Source organism: Chionomys nivalis, chromosome 16, assembly GCF_950005125.1.
Source record: "Chionomys nivalis chromosome 16, mChiNiv1.1, whole genome shotgun sequence".
Lineage (NCBI taxonomy): Eukaryota > Metazoa > Chordata > Mammalia > Rodentia > Cricetidae > Chionomys > Chionomys nivalis.
In genome coordinates, this window is record NC_080101.1 from 61,674,353 (window position 1) to 61,686,688 (window position 12,336).

At 35.5% G+C, this 12,336-nt stretch overlaps 1 pseudogene; it reads left to right on the top strand.

The window, feature by feature from the left end:
• Positions 1–4,260: 4,260 nt before the first annotated feature.
• LOC130887794 (elongation factor 1-alpha 1-like) lies at positions 4,261–6,827 on the top strand (annotated as a pseudogene).
• Positions 6,828–12,336: the final 5,509 nt, after the last annotated feature.

The following is a 12,336-nucleotide window of genomic DNA, read 5'->3' on the forward strand; positions in this document are numbered from 1 at the left end:
CCTTGTCTGTTATGCAAGTGTCTCTGTGCTGCATCATACATTGTCTTATTTAGTTTTGTTCTTTTTCATCATATGAGAAGAATTTGACACATTGCATAAGTCAGTAACTCAGTGCAGCTGAACCAGATTCAGCACAGCCTGTCACTCTGGAATCCATCTCCATGGGAAATAATGAAGCCGGAATAAAAAAAGCAACAAAACATATTTGTTGCCAGTCAACTGTCAGCATGTTTATTCTTTTCTTTTTTTTTTTTTTTTTTTTTTTTTTTTTTGTCAAAGCACTCAGATAATAGCAGGGAAGCAGATTTTCCACTTACATTGCTCTTTAATAAAGGATTAGGATGAACTGGGGCTATTTTCCATTTACTTGTCAGGTAATTCCTAAATGAAATTGTTTCTTGATTCTATAGCAGTCAGAAAACTTGTTATTGAAATTGTCCTGTTCATAACTGAAGGCAGATAAGCTAAAATATAATAATGAACTCAATGAGAAATCTTGAGTAAAACAACCTAACTTTACTTTTCTGCAGTTTTAGGCCTGAGATGTCAAGTTGTTATAAATAAATTCTAGGGTACTAATAAACCTCAAATATCTTTTAACACCTGGCTTAATAGACTTTAAATCTGGTAGTAGGTGAATCGGAACATGTTTATGTAGGGATTCTTGCATACGAGTGAAAAATCAGGACTAGGGTTCGTCCAGCCTCCAAATACTCATGCGTTTTGAATGAAGGGCACCAAATGAGGTAGGTACCAGTCTTCAGGACACTCTCTTCATCCAGGGACTGCTTTATGTGTTGATGCCTAAAGGTAATGATATAGACTGGAAAACAAATGGAGAAACTTGTAATATACAGTAAATGTGCTTTCTTATTGATTATAGGCAGATTCAGTGTGTCTAGAACCTACCTACTCAGGATGCACTTGTGAAGAAGCAAGACCCTTGGTAATGCCTGCTTGGATATGAAGGCCCTGGCTATAAATGTTGCTTATCAGCAGAGTTTGACCCTTTCATTATGCGAAGAATTCTTGTTCTAAATTTCTCCAGTGTCTTCAAGTTATACCATTTCAATTATAACTTTTGACATCCTTGAGTAAAATTTTATTGGCATATGACAGAAATCTTTCCTCAAATACCTAATAAAACACAGTCTTTCCCTCCTTTTCCTTCCACCTTATCACAGTATAGCATTTCTGTCTGAGTATCTCATCTAATCCTCTAAAATTTGCTTTTTTTTAAATCACAAAGAAAATGGAGAGGGAACTTACCTTATAATTAATAGATAGTATTATTAATCCAATCTTCTTGAATACCTTTTTATTAATGTCAAAAATTTAGTTTATGATTTTTATTACTTAAAATTAATTGAGAGAAAGCCTTAATCCCAACTAGTATGGACCTCATGGTCCTCCTGCCTCAGTATTCTGAGTACTGGTTTTATGTTATATTGCCATCATACTTGGCTTTGAGGTTGTTTATATAAGCATGACTGTTTTCTGAGATTTTAGGAGAAACAGAATGCACAATTTATATCATTAGTTAGTGTTAAATTTGTCTCAGGTTTATGTCTCATAGTTCTCTAGATTGCTTTCTCATTGAAACAATGGCTTGAAAGAAATTGTTAAAATGATCCTAATTTTTTTTCATATTAGCATCTTACATTTATTTTAATTAAAATACTTTTTATATGTTACCATATACCACATATAATTAAATAATAACCTATAGAAGGGTAAATGTACACTGTGACTTTAAAAGTTCTCTGAAACCACTAAGCAAAGGGTCTCAATTTATTTGACTGTCAGCTTTCCAATGAACATTATATCTGTCACTATTATTTTCAAAATGTCTTATATAATTTAGAGGAAGTGAAGTCAAATTTCAGAGGTCAAATAAGTTAATTGATCAAAAATTAAACCTTACATTGCAAGTTTCTTATCCAATACAACCTTTATGAAATTTGATGTTATTTGTGCAAAATGGGTATCAAGCAATTTAACTTACTAAACATGTATTTATGGTGCATGAGCCAGCTGTTTGGAGTCTACTTCCTACAGTGGGATATCTTGCTCAGGGGAGGGCTTTGATACTGCTTTAATTTAATGTGCCAGTCTTTGCTTACTCCTTATGGGAGGCCTTAAGTGGATGGGAGTGGGTTGGCAATAGCTGGGGAGAGCAGGAGGATGGGAGGGAGGTCTATAATTAGTATGTAAAATGAATTAAAAAAGTAAATAAATAAAATTTTTTAAAAATTTATTTATTGGGGCATCCCAAATAGATAATTTTTGTGATATACTTTAAATTCTTATAAAAAGAACAAACCAAAACAAAACAGAGCTAGAAGGAAAGAATCTAATGAAATAACACAGAAAGAACAACATGAAGGATCACCGACACACAGAGTAGATCATTTGAAAATAAACAAAATCCGAAATCCTTAACTAGGCATTGAAAGAGAAAAAAGACTTAAATTAATATATTTGCAGTTAAAGAGAAGATATAACATAACAGATACTAATGAAGTTGAGAGGACATTTTAAAACATCTTTTGAAAAATCTGCACTCTTATTGACCCTGTCCTCTACGTTACAGAAATTTTCCAATTTCAAGAGCTTCCAATTATTTTTTCTTTATTTTTTTTCTTTATATTTTTTTATTGAGCTCTACATTTTTCTCTGCTCCCCTCTCTGCCTCTCCCCTCCCCACTTCAATCCTCCCACAAGGTCCCCGTGCTCCCAATTTACTCAGGTGAGCTTGTCTTTTTCTACTTCCCATGTAGATTAGATCTATGTAAGTCTCTTAGTGTCTCATTGTTGTCTAAATTCTCTGGGATTGTGGTTTGTAGTCTGGCTTTCTTTGCTTTATGTTTAAAAACCACTTATGAGTGAGTACATATGATAATTTTCTTTCTGTATCTGGAGGGGTTCCCAGGGGTCCAGAGAGATGTACCCAACTAGGTCCTTGGGTAGCTGAGGAGAGAGAGCCTGAAATGGCCCGATCCTATAACCATACTAATGAATATCTTGCATATCACCATAGAACCTTCATCTGGCGATGGATGGAGATAGAGACAGAGACCCACATTGGAGCAATGGATTGAGCTCCCAAGGTCCAAATGAGGAACAGAAGGAGGGAGAACATGAGCAAGGAAGTCAAGACTGTGAGGTTCTAAAGAGGAGCAGATGGAGGGAGAACATGAACAACGAAGTCAGGACCGTGAGGGGTGCACCCACCCACTGAGACAGTGGGGCTGATTTATTGGGAGCTCACCAAGGCCAGCTGGACTGGGACTGAATAAGCATGGGATATAACCGGACTCTCTGAATATGGTGGACAATGAGGGCTGCTGAGAAGTCAAGGACAATGGCACTGAATTTTGACCCCACTGCATGTACTGGCTTTGTGGGAGCCTAGCCAGTTTGGATGATCACCCTTCTAGACCTGGATGGAGGAGGGAGGACCTTGGACTGCCCACATGGCAGGGAACCCTGTCTACTCTTTGTACTGGAGAGGTCGGGGGAGGGGAGTGAGGCGTGGGGAGTGGGGGAACAGGGAGGGAAAAGGGAAGCAGGGAGGAGGCAGAAATTTTTAATAAAAAAATTTAATTAAAAAAAGGGTAGGGGACGGGAGGAGTAGAGGGAGGGGAAACTGGTTAGTAAGTAAAATAAATAAAAAATGTTTTTTAAATAAAAAAGAGAAAACCTACACTTAATAATAACAGAAAACCCAATGAAAGAGACAACTATCTACATATGTCATCTCCCAAAATTAAATTACAAAGCCCTATGGTATTAAGATAAAACTATAATTCACAATGAGATTGCAAGAGTTAGTCCTCCAAACAAGGAAAATTCTGAACCAAATGAAATCACAGACAAATCTTCCAGATATTTTATAAAAAGAGCACACACAAATGGTCTTTGATGTTTTCCACAAACAAAAAAGATGAGTGTTAATAAAAGACAACTATGAATACAATAAGATCCATATACGAGAGCCAAACAAGCATGTAGTACTAAACTGTGAAATCCATAGGTTCTTCTCATTGATAAACATAGAAACAACATTTGTTCTACAACATACTTTCAAACCAAGTTCAAGCACACATTTAAAGGTTACCAAAGTTGATCTTTTTGAAAGAATAAATGATAAATAAATATAGTGTAGGTAATAAATAGCCTAAGGGCTTTTTTGTAACGGGTTTGCCTTCAGAACGCAGGTGTTGTGAAAACCACCGCTACCGCTAATTCAAAGCCAAAATGGGAAAGGAAAATACTCACATCAACATCATCGTCATTGGACATGTCGATTCCGGCAAGTCCACTACAACCGGCCACCTGATCTACAAGTGTGGTGGAATCGACAAACGAACCATCAACAAGTTTGAGAAGGAGGCTGCCGAGATGGAAAAAGGCTCCTTCAAGTATGCCTGGGTCTTGGACAAACTGAAAGCTGAGTGTGAGTGTGGTATCACCACTGACATCCCTCTGTGGAAGTTTGAGACCAGCAAGTACTATGTTACTATCATTGATGCCCCAGGACACAGAGACTTCATCAAAAACATGATTACAGGCACATCACAGGCTGACTGTGCTGTCCTGATTGTTGCTGCTGGTGTTGGTGAATTCGAAGCTGGTATTTCCAAGAACGGGCAGACCCGTGAGCATGCACTTCTGGCTTACACCCTGGGTGTGAAACAGCTTATTGTTGGTTTCAACAAAATGGATTCCACCGAGCCACACTACAGCCAGAAGAGATACGAGGAAATTGTTAAGGAAGTCAGCACCTACATTAAGAAAACTGGCTACAACCCTGACACAGTAGCATTTGTGCCAATTTCTGGTTGGAATGGTGACAACATGCTGGAGCCAAGTGCTAATATGCCTTGGTTCAAGGGATGGAAAGTCACTCGCAAAGATGGTAGTTCCAGTGGAACCACCCTGTTGGAAGCTTTGGATTGCATCCTGCCACCAGCTCGTCCAACTGACAAGCCTCTGCCACTGCCCCTCCAGGATGTCTATAAAATTGGTGGCATTGGGACTGTTCCTGTGGGCCGAGTGGAGACTGGTATTTTAAAACCTGGCATGGTGGTGACCTTTGCTCTAGTCAATGTGACAGCAGAAGTAAAGTCTGTTGAAATGCACCATGAAGCTTTGAGTGAAGCTCTTCCTGGGACAACGTGGGCTTCAACGTGAAGAACGTGTCTGTCAAAGATGTTAGACGTGGCAAGGATGCTGGTGACAGCAAAAATGACCCACCAGTGGAAGCTGCTGGCTTCACTGCTCAGGTGATTATCCTGAACCACCCAGGCCAAATTAGTGCTGGCTACGCTCCTGTACTAGATTGTCACACAGCTCACATAGCATGCAAGTTTGCTGAGCTTAAAGAAAAGATTGATCGAGACCAACATTGGAGCACTGGACTGAAGTCTCACGATCCAAAGGAGGAGCAGAAGGAGAGTGAGCACGAGCAAGGAACTCAGGACTGCGAGGAGTGCACCCACACACTGAGGCAATGGGGATTTTCTATCGGGAACTCACCAAGGCCAGCTGGCCAGGGACTGAAAAAGCATGGGACAAAACCGGTCTCGCTGAACATAATGGACAATGAGGACTACTGAGAACTGAAGAACAATGGCAATGGGTTCTTGATCCTATTGCACGTAATGGCTTTGTGGGAGCCCAGGTAGTTTGGATGCTCACCTTAATAGACCTGGATGGAGGTGGGTGGTCCTTGGACCTCCCACAGGGCAGAGAAACCTGCTTGCTCTTTGGGCTGAGGAGGAAGGAAGACTTGATTGGGGGAGGGGGAGGGAATGGGAGGTGGTGGCGGGGAAGAGGCAGAAATCTTTAATAATTAAATAAATTAATTAATTAAAAAAAATGCACAGGCTAACAGATGAGATATGAAAACACAATCCATCCTTTTTCTGCATACAAGAAACACATCTCAACCTCAAAAACAGACATTGCCTCAGAGTAAAGGGTTGGGAGAAAATATTCCAGTCAAATGGAGCTAAGAAACAAGCAGGTGTGCTTATCCTAATATCTAACAAAACAAACTTCAACCTAAAATCAATCAAAAGAGACAAAGAAGAACATTGCATAATTAAAAGTTTTTAAAGGTTATGTTTATCTGTCTAGTTTGTCAAAGAAGCAGATGATATTCATAGCTACTCCTTGGACAATGGTAATTTTGAAACATAGTTGAGAGTTTGTTCACTGTGTCAATATCAAGCGATGATGTACATAAATCATCAGATATGGTCATTGGAAAAGGCTTACTGATCACTTTGTTTGGGGGATTATTCTAATTTGAAAAGTTAACTTAAGCACATGTTAAATCTACAAAACTCAGATGGCCAACTTAATAAAACAGGAAATAATGTAAAACCATTAGTGGATGTCTCAATTGGTAAATAAATATAATTTAGCAGAAATAACAACTTTGACTTTGCAAAGTTTAATCGTAACATCAAAGCATGTAGATAAGAATTTTGAAAGTTTTTGGCAAAGTCATTGCTGAGTCTCTTTTACAGAAGATTTTCAATAACACAAATTCTAGAGGACAAGAAAAGTAGGGGTATGCCATTTATCAGAAAGACAGAAAACAGGCAAATGCTGTGCTGCCAGAAAAATTAGCTGGAGAGACATTAACATGAAATGCCTAAAAATGTAGTACTCAACCAAAACCTCAGAGTCACTGTTCAGAGGCTTATAAAGGATCGCCTTGTACTTTGTGGCAATTTTGCACTTGGATTTTCAAATAACTTAAACATTACCATAATTCCTTTTCTTTAGATGAAAATTGTATAGAACTAGATTGATATGAGATTCTAAAGTTATAATATGGAAATATGAGTTGCAATAAAATAAGAGTGCAGATTTCTACTCTCTTCATGTAAGTTAAACACGCGATGATATTGCATCAACTCCCTTGTTTTATTATGATGAACAACCAAGCACCACAGGAGAATAATATTTCAAAGACTGTAAGTGTTTTGCTTCACTTATACTAATTCAAGGCACATTTTGTTTTCTTCATTTGGTTATAATCATTTAAAAATGTAATAAAGTTTAAGAGAAAATGCATTATAGCCTTTCTTAAAATACATACATTTTATTGTGAAATTTTATAGAGATTAGTTTTTTGCATCTGTGAAGGCATTCAAATGCAATAAGGTTTTGATTACTCCTACATGAATAAGTGATAATTTCCATTTTTATGAAAATTATTGTATCACTCAGGTATATACATTACTACTTCAAATATTGCATTTATTATATATTTCTCTGTACTGTTAAAATTTACTCCAAGTGTCTAGTCATGTAGGATTTATGACAACATAACCATCTCAATTACATTTGTTAAATTAGAATTGTTTGTTTTTTCATGATGGCTATAAACTTATGCGTCACTAGTACTGCATTGTTGCACTAATGCTGAAAACAGAAGTTTGAGAGTATAATATTAGGACTTTACATTTAAAATTCTATTTAAAATAATATTTATTTTCTTGGAGATAAATATAAATAAAATTATTATAACAACCATATTTTATTGCTTTGTTTTGTTCATCAATGTGATTAAATGTTGAAGGGATACATGCCAGAATATTATCTATATACAATTAATGTTATATGTGGGAAACAACACTAAGGCAATGCCTGGCTGACTTATTTGCTCCCCTATGGTGATCAGGTATTGTTAGAATGACAGGATTTTAACATTGCTACTGTTGTGGTAGATAATGGGGCATGAGAAAGAGCTAACATGAAGTTCTAGCCATATATCCTCTAGCATGATTGACTTCCTCTAGAATTATGCACTGTGCCAGCATTTCATGGATAATGAATTACTATAGTTTTATGAATGTCAATGGAACACACATATTTAATTTTCATATTCATTGTGTTCCCTAAAAAAGATTTATTGTTGAGAATAAAAACATGTACCTTCAGTTTATTAAGCCAAGAATTTCAACTATAGTGCTTGAGAATAAACTTTGATTGACAGATAACTCTTCAATTTTGACAATAACAAAGAAGATTGTGAATGGTAGGCATGTAGTCAACATTGAGGAATTATAATTATTATATCAAAGTAATATTTAAACAAAAATTCTAAGAAATATTTTCTTTGAAAAATAAGATAAATAAATTCCTATTATCTAATTTTATTTTAGCATTATTATATTATAGCTTTATTCCAGAGACAAAAGTAACAAGCAGTCATACTATTTTTAGTATTTAAACACAATGAAATGCATATTTTCCCAGAAGTGCAAGACTTCTCCAAATGAGAAGCTTATTGTAAGTGACCAGAAAGTTAAATGTGGATGATTAAAAGTCCTATCACCTTAGTAATACTTGTTTCATCTTAGAACTTAATTAACTCATCATAAATCTCCATTCTCTTCCACATCTACTGATAAGGATAGCTGTCAATTGGAATTCATATTGCTAAATTGGAGTGAATAATTATTGTTTTCCCATATGAGGAAAAAGGAACACAAATGGAAAAGAGCTGTCAGGCCTACAGGTGTAGAATCTGATGAAAAATTAATTTACCCCAAATATAGAAGCTCAATCATAGTCATTGCCCTCAGTTCCTGACAGTGCTTCGGAAACCACAAAAAGCTTCAAGATCACATGGTACTCTGTGTGTCAGTCAATTATCACTTGTCATAGGAGGGGCTTAAGAATATTCTAGCTATAGAATATAATGTCAAAAGAGGTTTCTTTTATTTCACAGCATCCACTAATATGATTGCATAACATGGGAAATCATGTTTTAAAATATTATATATATATATAATTTAAATATTATAAAATATAAAACATCAAATGATATGTAAAAATTAAGCAAGTATTTTATTAATTATGAAGAATATTTCATGCTGTCTTTCATCTGATAAAGACTACAGAGGAGCTGATAGTACTATGGAATAAACCCTTCTCCCACTCTTCTAAAGTCAACTCAGTCTTGAACATTGAGACATATTTGAGTATGACTTTACTTCTACCCTTCTAAGTTGTGTGTCAAATGTATTAAAAATGACATCTATTGCTTTAACAATTTAAAAATATTGTTATGTCATACAACTAATAATTTACATAATGACTCATTTCTACATATTAGATTCTGCTAAAATATCTTAATCATCTCTCTCATGGTCTTCGAATAGCTCTTCAACTTGCTTTTTGCTTTACCTGACATCAACAACACTCAAGTGGTTTTTAATTTTATCTCAAAATTTTTATTTTCTATATTTCAGGATTTTAAGTCAAGATTTACATGTGTGCATTTCCTAAATGCCTTCTGCATTAAGAATCATTAACCTTTCCATTCCTTGGGATTTCTAAAACACAGTATGATTCTAATATAGAAATGAATCACTCTCATTATAATCTAGGGTCTATAAAGCCTAGTGATTAATCTGTCTATTTATAATACTTAGTCTGTTATTGATATTTTGTAAGTAATTGATACTGAAATTAGTTAAATATGTACATATAAACTTTAACATCTTTCTGAGACACATATTAGCAAGAGCATCAAGTGGAAGTTTTGTTTTTCCTGAAATTAATGATTGTTTAATTAGATTTTATATTATGGTAAAGAGACATCATCATGACCATGGCAATGCTTACAAAGAAAAACATTTAATTGAGATGGTGGCTTACAGTTTATTATCATCATGGTTGGACATGGCAGCATGCAGAAAGACATGGTGCTCAAAAAGTAGCTGAGAATCCTACCTTTTGCAGGCACCAGGAAATAGGCTATAACACTGGACTGCATCTTGAGTATATATGAGATCTCAAACCTGCCTCCAAAGTGACACACCACATCAACTCCAGCAAAGGGATTCCTCCTAATAGTGCCACTTCCCTTGGGGGCCATTTTCTTTCAAACCATCACAACGATCTATACAGGTATAACTTCATATGTTATAATAAAGGGGCATGACTCTTAGGTTAACTATTTCATCAATAGAGATAACAAATATGACATATATAAATAAACTCATTATTCACTTGTGATAAGTTCTGTCTGGTCTTTATTCAGCTTCTATTGTCAATGTGTTTATGTGTGTTAAGCACATATAACTGTGCATGTTTTTTGTGGAGGCTAGAGTAAGCCATCACTTACCCTTTTCGTTTACTCTCCTTCCTATTCCCTTGAGAAAGGGTCTCTGACTTATCATGGAGCTAAGCTTGCAGCCAGCAAGCCCTAGCCATCCTGTGTCTAATCATCTACATCACTCTGTTACAAATACATCTGGCCACACCTGACATTTTATGTGGGCATTGAGACTTTGAACTCAGATACTTATAGTAGCAGAGCAAGTACTCTTAACTCTGAGACATCTCAGCAAAATTCATTACTTCATTATGATTTGTTTTGCTGCATACAACTGCTATCTTGCCTTTCTGTGGTTCTTTATTTCTTTTTAGAGATTCCACCTCTTTTTTGAGTACACAATTAAATATAGGATTATGATATTGAAGAAAATTTCATACACTTTTGATATGAAAAATATCAATAAATATGAAACAATATAACAAATAAATAAACTTACTACCTGAAGTGATATTTTGCTTGTATTTCAATAAATAAAATCTTGCCTGAGGATTAGATAGTAAAACAGCTGCACTGGTCAGCTTTATAGACTAGGCAGTGGTGACAAACACCTTTAATCCCAGTAGCGACACTAGTTTTCCATAGAAACTGGGCAGTAGTGGTACATGCCTTTAATCCTACCACTAAAGTGGAATATAAGACAGGAGGAGACAGTTCTCAGACAGTTTTATTCTGAGGATTTCTGGAGGCAGGATCACCATTTTTGGATGGAGGTAGAGATAAAAATTAGTGGCCTGCTGCTTTGCCTTACTGGCCTTGAGGTTAAACCCCAATATCTGTCCCTGGGTTTTTATTAAATGTGGTGCATTTGGTGCCCAATGTGGGCATAAACACATGACTATGGGATTAAGAGTACCATGTTCTACCTACTGAATTAGCTAGAGGGACAGGTGGGGCAGGAAATTAGCAGGAACAGACTCAGCAGAAATTATAGTACCTTTTAGTAGTAATAAAATTGACAAATTATGGCAAGAAAGTCAACCTGGAAAAGAGTTTATAGTAATTTTGGGGAGACATTAACAACAATGATTCAATAAGCAATAGATTTTGACTTATAAAGAGAACTAATTGGATCCTTTCTAGCGTTGTACAGGACACAACAATAATTGGAGCCCCTACATTCTATACTGATGGAGATAAATTGAAAAGGCAGGTTACAAATCAGAAAATTTAAGTAGAACAAAGCCCTTATAATTCTGCCCAAAAGTCAGACATGAGCTTCTCATGTTACTAAGAGATTTTAAAGAACCTCTCAATATAGTTACCAATTTGCAATATGAAGGAGTTGTTCTCTATATTTAAATCTCTGAATTTATACCAGATGACACAGATTTTGACTTTATTACTTATTCAGGTACAAGATAAAATAAGAAATAGATATCATATCATATACATGCCACATATTCAATTCCATATGGGTTTTTCAGGTCCTCTATCACAAGGTAATGAAGAAGACGATCAACTATTAATTGTAAATGTGCTGAAGGCCTCAGAATTTCATAAAACAACATGTTAATAACAAAATTTACAAAAGGATTTTTCACCACATAACAATAAGCCAAGGAAATTATAAGATGTCCTACTTGTTCTTTACATAACCAAACACCACTACCTGCAGGAAGTCATCCAAAGAGTACTCAGATGAATGAAATCTGGCAGAAGAACATATCCCATTTTGTAGAATTTGAAAAATTAAATGTGTTCAACACATCAGTGATACCTATTTAGGTTTTTAATGAGAAACTGCTTTGAATCTGATAAAAGCTGATTTAGGAATCACATATTTACTAGAAATTACGGCCATCATGGGTCTACCTGCACAAATAAAAACAGACAATGCTCCAGTGTATGTCTCTATGAAAACAAAATATTTTTTTCTTATTATAATATAAAACATATTACAGGTATAGCACACAATCATACAAGAAGGCAGTTTTAGAAAGATCAAGATGAACTCTAAAGGATATGTTTCATAAACAGAAAGGAATAATAAGTACCCCCCAAAATAGATTGTATAATGCTTTATTAACCATGAATATTCTTAATACTAATGAGAAATGAACAATAGCAATGAGAGACATTGCACAATAGAAAAAACTTCTGAATTAAACCAGCCATGTACTTGAAGGATGTGTTGACCTCAGAATGGAAAGCAGGAGATGTGCTACATTTTCAAAAGAGCAAATAAT